At 37.7% G+C, this 7208-nt stretch overlaps 1 long non-coding RNA gene across 1 annotated transcript in view; it reads right to left on the reverse strand.

Annotated features, from left to right (window-relative positions):
- Positions 1-6114, reverse strand: part of LOC125617733 — a 23830-nt gene extending 17716 nt beyond the window's left edge. Inside the window, exon 1 of the long non-coding RNA XR_007348831.1 lies at positions 6033-6114. This is a non-coding gene — a long non-coding RNA (uncharacterized LOC125617733). The remainder of the gene's footprint in view (positions 1-6032) is intronic.
- Between the last annotated feature and the right edge of the window lie 1094 nt (positions 6115-7208).

Below are 7208 nucleotides of genomic sequence, written 5' to 3' on the forward strand. Positions count from 1 at the left end.
GAGAGAGAGAGAGAGAGAGAGAGAGAGAGAGAGAGAGAGAGAGAGAGACATCAGGAAGGATATTCATCCAGATATTCACAATGATTGTCTCTTAGACACTGGATTTCATTTAACTTTTACAATCTTCTCATTTGTATTAATCTAAGTTCTATTCCCTAAGTAAAATATGCCTCTATGTACCACCTGGTCAATAACTGGTAGCTAATTCAGATTCTTCTAGCCCTTTACCTCTGTGCCTAGATTCTTATCTTCATACATTGATTATGGTGTACTCCCTACAACTTAGGAAGAAACTTCTCCAAACTGACTTCACTGCTACAGTGTGGTTTTCTAATTGAGTTTCTTGCGGTCCTCAACTGGTTGGCTCTGAGTATTAATCAGTGGCTAAACTCTACCTCTTCTTGGGTACTGTGGCTGGAGCTACTTTTATATATTAATTTATTCATAAAATATTTATTAAACATAATATTTATTAGACTCTGGGAACTTGAGAGTTAACTTAAATTGGTTCTTTCCATCCCTGATCATACAATCCAATGGGAAAATGATGGTTTCCTCAAGAATCACAAGTGTAACACAGGATCAGAGAACAGACAGCTTTTGGCTGATGGGTTTGGTCACTGAAAGACAGCCAACCTAGTCATTTTCCAGTATTCCCCAGAATCTCATAACAACAGGTTTCTTTCTTTTTTTCCTCTGCCTGTGTTAATGAATTCCTATTTTGCTTCCCACCTGAAATGTCTTACTGAATGTTCACAGGTCACAGAAAGACAAATCTATGCTGTCTATGCTCACCTCACACCCTCCCATTTAGGACATTCAAGACTTACCAATTCCTTCTGAAAAGTAAGAAAAAACATTCTCATCCCTAGAATTAGACTTGGTGTCTACCCATGAGTATTCAGCACTCATGGCAAGAAAGCCTCTGAGCTAAAAGCTTCCCTGAAGAAGCTCATAGTTCACATAAACAGAATAAAGACTTGAAGTTATTTTTTAAGATGCATTTGAAGTGAAACAGCTCCATGCCCTCTCCAAGGGCCATTTGCAAGCAACATGCTTTTCAAAAAAAAAGCAGATGTGAGAAATAGAATTTATGGTTGGGTGAGACAGTAAAGTTAACTGAACCATTTGGAAGTCAAGTAAACCTCATGACTCAGACTTTGTCAATGTTGTGCAATAACCTATGTATTTTTGCTAGTAATTCACCAAGCTACAAAAACGTAACCAGGATAAAGTGATACTGATCATGTATCTCCCCATCTGGACACACAAAAACTTCTTAGTAGTGTCAGTCAGAATCACTGAGGCAGAAACCTACAAGGATCCCTGACATCTTCATCCTTTTTAAGAGCCAGTCACCAAGACCTCTTAATTTTCCTCTTCATCTGTTTTGCTCTCTTCATATTTAAGACCACCATGTTAGGCCAAGATACCATCCCCTCACCTCTCACCTGGATCCTTACAATGAACTACCAACTGCTTGTGAGGAAAATCACCTTCAATCCCTCCAATGTACTCTCCTCAATGAACATAAGTTTATATTTCTACCTATTCAAAACCCACAAATCTTTTCCATTGCTTTTAAGCAGAGAGCCCAATTCTCAACATGACCTTCAAGGTTTTGCAAGTGTCTTCCCAGCCTGCTGCTGAACACATTGCCCCACCCCAATCTGCCAACCCCAATCCCTCCAGTGCCCACCCAGTCCTATGACATTACCAATTTGTTCTGGACCTCAATAACACTCCTGCCTTTCCAAATTCTGAGATTAAGTAGTAACTACGTATGATCTTCTCCTCTCAGTTTCATGATAGTGATTTTATTCACCTAATACAACACCAGACATCTAGTATATGTTCTTTTAATATTGGCTTAATTGAAGACTGAATAGAGGAATAAAATGATAAACCTATTAAGTTTTAAATAGGTAGACAAAGATGCTAATGCATTTAGTAGTCTATTCTTTTCCTTTGTGCCATAAAATTTATTTAAAATTTCTGCATAAAATCTCCTTTAAAACTTCATTTTTTTGTTAAATATACACACTTTATTGAGTATGATTACATATTGGAAGACCTATTTTACAAATCAAGATGATATATAGGTTCATTACAGTGAAAGCACTTCAAAGACAGAGATAATTTGCTGTTTTCTAATTTTTTTTTGAAATGTGCCAATCTGTTTGGTATCATAAAATACCACCAACATTCACTTGCCAAGTAGTTGAGCTCAATAAAAACCTTTATCCAGTCTGCAGAAACACATCCCTCTGAATAAAATAATTGAAAGAACGTTTAGCACTAAAGTAGAGAAAGACAACAAAGATGTTCCTCCAAATCAATAGATCATCTCTCATTTGGACAGCGAAACTGAGAGAATATTAAATCTCTACAAGGGAGAGAATAAGTGGCTGTGTTGATATACAACCTTGACAAAATACCAAATAAAGGCATGGAGACAAGCTGACTTCTGTACCACCTAACTTCAAAAACTTTAGGCCTTAAAAAGCTGACTTGGTTTTACTGTTAATACACAAACTATCCATTGGAAACAGTCATTAGGTTCTCATTCAGTGATTAAATTCTATTATTTTCCGGTTCCTCAGACTGTGAGTGGTGGCTGCTTTCAATCTCTTTTCTCCTTCACTTTGTCTTTCTTCTTCCCACAAAGAGTCTCTCATTTCCTACCTCTCTTCTGTTTTTATTTTTTCATCCTATTAACTGTTTCCTTATTAATCCAAGAAGATAAGAAGATTCAAAGCCTCTTTATTTCAAGTGGAATTAGAATCCATGGAAGTCAAAAAATGAGATAGACGGGACAGGTGGCAACATCTTTCACAGACTCCAGCACTAAAATGGAAAACCACTTAGAAAAATGCCACTGACTCCTGCAAGGGCTTCTGAGCCTTACAATTGCAGCAGGTAAAGCTCTTTCAGATGAGAGGGGAGGGTAATTTTGTTGACAAGTGTTTAACGAGAAAGCAACCTGCTATTTTTATGAAAAGAAGTAGAGTTAGTTATTTCTTTTTCTTACTGGCACCTTGTTTCTTTCAATTTTGGGGTGATATAACTATATTGTAATTCAAAAATCACATACATACCCATGTAAATAGTAAACCAAAAGAATCCTAAGCCTAGATATCAGGGATAGTGAGGCACTGGCAGTCACAATAAGAAATAAAAGGTTAAAGACAGACTATGTAACCAGATAGAGTGCAATCTCAGCACACAGGCATTTAGTTTGGGCAATTTATCCATATATGTTTGGCAAACAAACAAACAAAAGTCAGAAAAAAAAAATGCCAATGATTTAAACAGTGTATTCCCCTGTAGGAACATATGCCTCAGGGTGCACTTGAGGTGGGAGCCATGAATAGGCAACTCCTCAATTTAGGTTTAGTTCTCTAAAGCCCCTCTGGGCTTAGCATGAGCTTCTTATCACTAAGGGGCAAATCTAGTGAAAAGATAGCCTTTTACAACAGGATGCTAAACTCCAGCTGACCACTTCAGCTGACAGGCAACTAAAGAAGCAGTCATGTTTCAAAGCAAAAGGGGAAATAAGCCATTCCTGGACATACTGGGAAACCATGTGCCTACTTCCAATATGGCACCTTCCCGGTTCCTTCAAAATACCCAGCTCTGCAGAACTCAGAGGCCTGATCTGGGTTTGCGGTTGTCAACCTTCCATTCCATCAAGCCATCAAAAGTTGTGCTGTCATCATGAACACCTCACAAAAGGAAAAGGAATGTGTTCATTCATTTAGGGCTTAGATGGTGTGAGTTTAGAACAAGAGAGATTGAAGTAAAAGTCAGTTTTTATCCTCATTTTGTCTTGGACTTATACCCTGAAGAATATTATTTGCCTCCCTTGAACTTGGTTTTGTATTTTGTCTGATCGGCATAAACTTTTATAAATTTCTCTCCTCTGTTTGCCTCTCGTGGCTTGAGTATTATTCTGTCAGGATGTTGTTGTTTGGGATTTCATTGAATCCCTGGGGAAATTTGAGAAGTGACAACTTTATAGTATTAAATTCTCTGATCCATGAATATGGCACATTCTTCTACTAATTTTTCTGATAGATGTTTTCTAATTTTCAAAGTGAAAATAATGCATAATTTTACTCAATTATTTTGTAATTGATGTATTATGAAGTACTGAAAAGTATCATTTTTTAAATTTTTTTCCTATCTATCATTTGCTGGTAGATAGAAATATAATTAACTTGGTAAGCTTTCAATATTTCACCATTACATAGGTGTGGTGTTTGGTAGGATCTACTTGAGCTGAGTACATACATATTCTTTGATCCAGATAACATAAGAATTATCATAGCAACATTATTCATAATAGCTTCTACACTGGAAATTGCTTGTATGTCAAGGAATAATAGAATGGGAAAATACATCCAGGCAGATGCACATTGGAATACTATAGAGAAGAGAGAAGGATTCACTATAACTCTATGCAACAAGGTGAATCTCATACCAGAAGAGTGAGCCAAAGAGTCAGATACAAGAATACACTCTGAACTCTATATGATTCCGTTTGTAAAAAGGATCAAGATGAAGTAGACCCAATACCGGCTTTCAAAAGTCAGTATTGTTACACTGGAGGAGGTAGTGAGTTAAATGGACAGGGAGGAATTTCTCCAGGGCTATAAGGACTTGTTTTTGTTTTTGTTTTATCTATGTGTCAGTTATTATTGGTGCGCCAGTTTGTGAAAATTCATTGAACTGAACATTTCTGATTAGGGCATCAGTAGCTGAAATTCCATTTTAAATTAAATGCAAAAAGTGGATTCCACTGATATGTGAATTAAAATTTCGTATCATCCCCTAGGATTCACCCCAACTTTGTGCTGTATGTTCAAGCCACTCATGTAGCTCCCTGAGTGCTTTACATGTTCTCCCTCCCCTACTTTATCACTATCCTTGATAATTTTTAAAAAGGTCAGCATACTAATAAAAACACTAATTGGAAGAAATTTGCCTTGATTTGAATGAAGGCTCTGCCACTTCCCAGCTGCATAATTTGGGCAATTTGCATAACTTTTCTAGGCCTCAGTTTCCTATCTATATATAGGGATAGTGACAGGTTGTCCCATAGACCCTGATGTGCCACCACCTCTCTGCCCTGCATGACTTGTTCAAGTGGAGGCCCCTACCTGTGCTTCTTCATCACTCAGGGTCTGAACTGCATTATAGGTATGCAGTGCTTTGCTAAGGATGCCATTACAAGGTGCCACAGCCTAGGTGATTTAACAACAGAAGTCTCTTTCCTCATCCAGAAGCAAGAAATCCAAGTTCCAGTTTTGGACAGTGTTGGTTTTATTCTGAGGCCTCTCCATCAACTCCTTGGTGGCCATCTCTGTCTTCACATGGCCTTCCTCCACGCATGACTGTGTCTCAACCTCTTCTTCTTACTCAGCCCATAACAAGACATTTGTCCTGCTTTCCCTTTTATCCCCTAGAAGAATGGGTATGTCTTATCAGCTGTGTATCTTAAGCCCCTAACACAGCATCCAGCTTGTAGGAGACTCTTAATAAATAAAAACTACAAAGGGAAGGAAGTTCAAACAAATAAGCTCATGGGAGCAAAACTCATCATTTCTTGAAAGACACCAGTGATCTAAGGAAGGTAAGAGAGCTTCATTCAATTAAGTGAATTATTAGAGTTGAAAGCAGAAGTCGATAAAGGCAGCACACTGACCCAGTTGAGGCTGACAGAATACAGCTCTCATACTGTATCATACCCTCCAAAGTGATGCTTGCATTTCCCTCAATAACAGCTCCTTAGCATTAATTACCCAGTAATTCCCACTTCAGTGCCTTTTTAGGTAAAAGCTAGCAGAGACAACCTTTGCAATTTATTCCCATTTTCATTTTTAATTTAATTGCATTTTAATAGGTAATTCATTCCCCTAAATTAAAATAACAATTCAGTAAGGTTTAGACTAAGAAAATTTCTACATAAACTGTCCTGAACTTTGCTTCTTATACTTATCAATATATCCCAGGGGCCTTTCCATATTCACAAATATCAGGCTTTCTTGTTTGGATCAACCATGCAGTATCTCACTGTGTGGCCACACCACAATTTATCCAGTCATTTCTCTACTGCTGGCCACTACGATTGCATTTCAAATGTTACTATTGCAAATGCTAAAATGAACAGCTTTGCCCACATGACATTCCAAGCACCATGTGCCTGAAAAGTAAACTCTGGCTGTCGATTTAATAATTCAAAGGCTAAGTGTGTAAATGATTTTAATGAATATTTTCTGCTATCCATAAGAATTCTACCTTTTTACCCTCTCATCAGCAACATATGAGAAAACCTATTTCTCCACAGCCTCACCAACAAAGAAGATTATCAAACTTGATTTTTTGCCAATATGACAGATGGCAAACAAAATGTTTCTCTGCCTATACGAGAATGTGGACAAAGCCATACTATCCCCTGGTGTATTTGACCTGACAGGAAATTTTAGCTAAGGTTAGATCCTTATTCCTTAGTTGTCCTGACATCCAGCTTATTAGTGATCCCAAGTTTCTGAGATCCTTAATCAAGTAGGATAATGATAATCTTTAATCCACTAGGAGAATGTAGAGGAAAAAAAAAAAACATGGAGGAAAGAAATGGTAGAGGAGAGTGTGAGGTTCGCTGGTAGCTAATTCTGCAGTCGGTGTGCCTGGCTTTTAGCCATATTCCCTGACCCAGTGTTAAGTCCCAGGTAAATGCAAAAATACCTAGAAATGCCCCTATGTGAGAATATGTTCCTAGAAAGAACCCTTGTTATGGTGGGGATGAAGGATCTCTGGAGGACCTTTGCAGTCTCTGCCAGAGATACATAGGTTTTTGCTGCCATCATTTGACCTGTGCTTCATTCAAACACTGAATTTGATGACATAAAACTGCATTTGTTAAACTGTAGAGATGTGTGTGTGTCTCTGTGTGTGTGTCATTGTGTATGTGTCTCTGTGTGTTTATATACAATTGCTTTAAAGAACAATTTCAAAATTTATTATCCCCTAAGTACCATATCCTTACTTGTACAAGAAGAAACACTGAACTTGATCACTTCTTTTTGTTTTCTTTTTCTGATCCTGAGGATTGAACCAGGGGTGCTTTACCACTGAGCTACATTCTCAGCCCTTTTTGGTTTTATTTTGAGACAGGAGCTCATTAAATTGCTGAGGGTCTCTCTAAA

This window comes from Marmota marmota, unplaced genomic scaffold (genome assembly GCF_001458135.2).
Source record: "Marmota marmota marmota unplaced genomic scaffold, marMar, whole genome shotgun sequence".
NCBI classification, from domain to species: domain Eukaryota; kingdom Metazoa; phylum Chordata; class Mammalia; order Rodentia; family Sciuridae; genus Marmota; species Marmota marmota.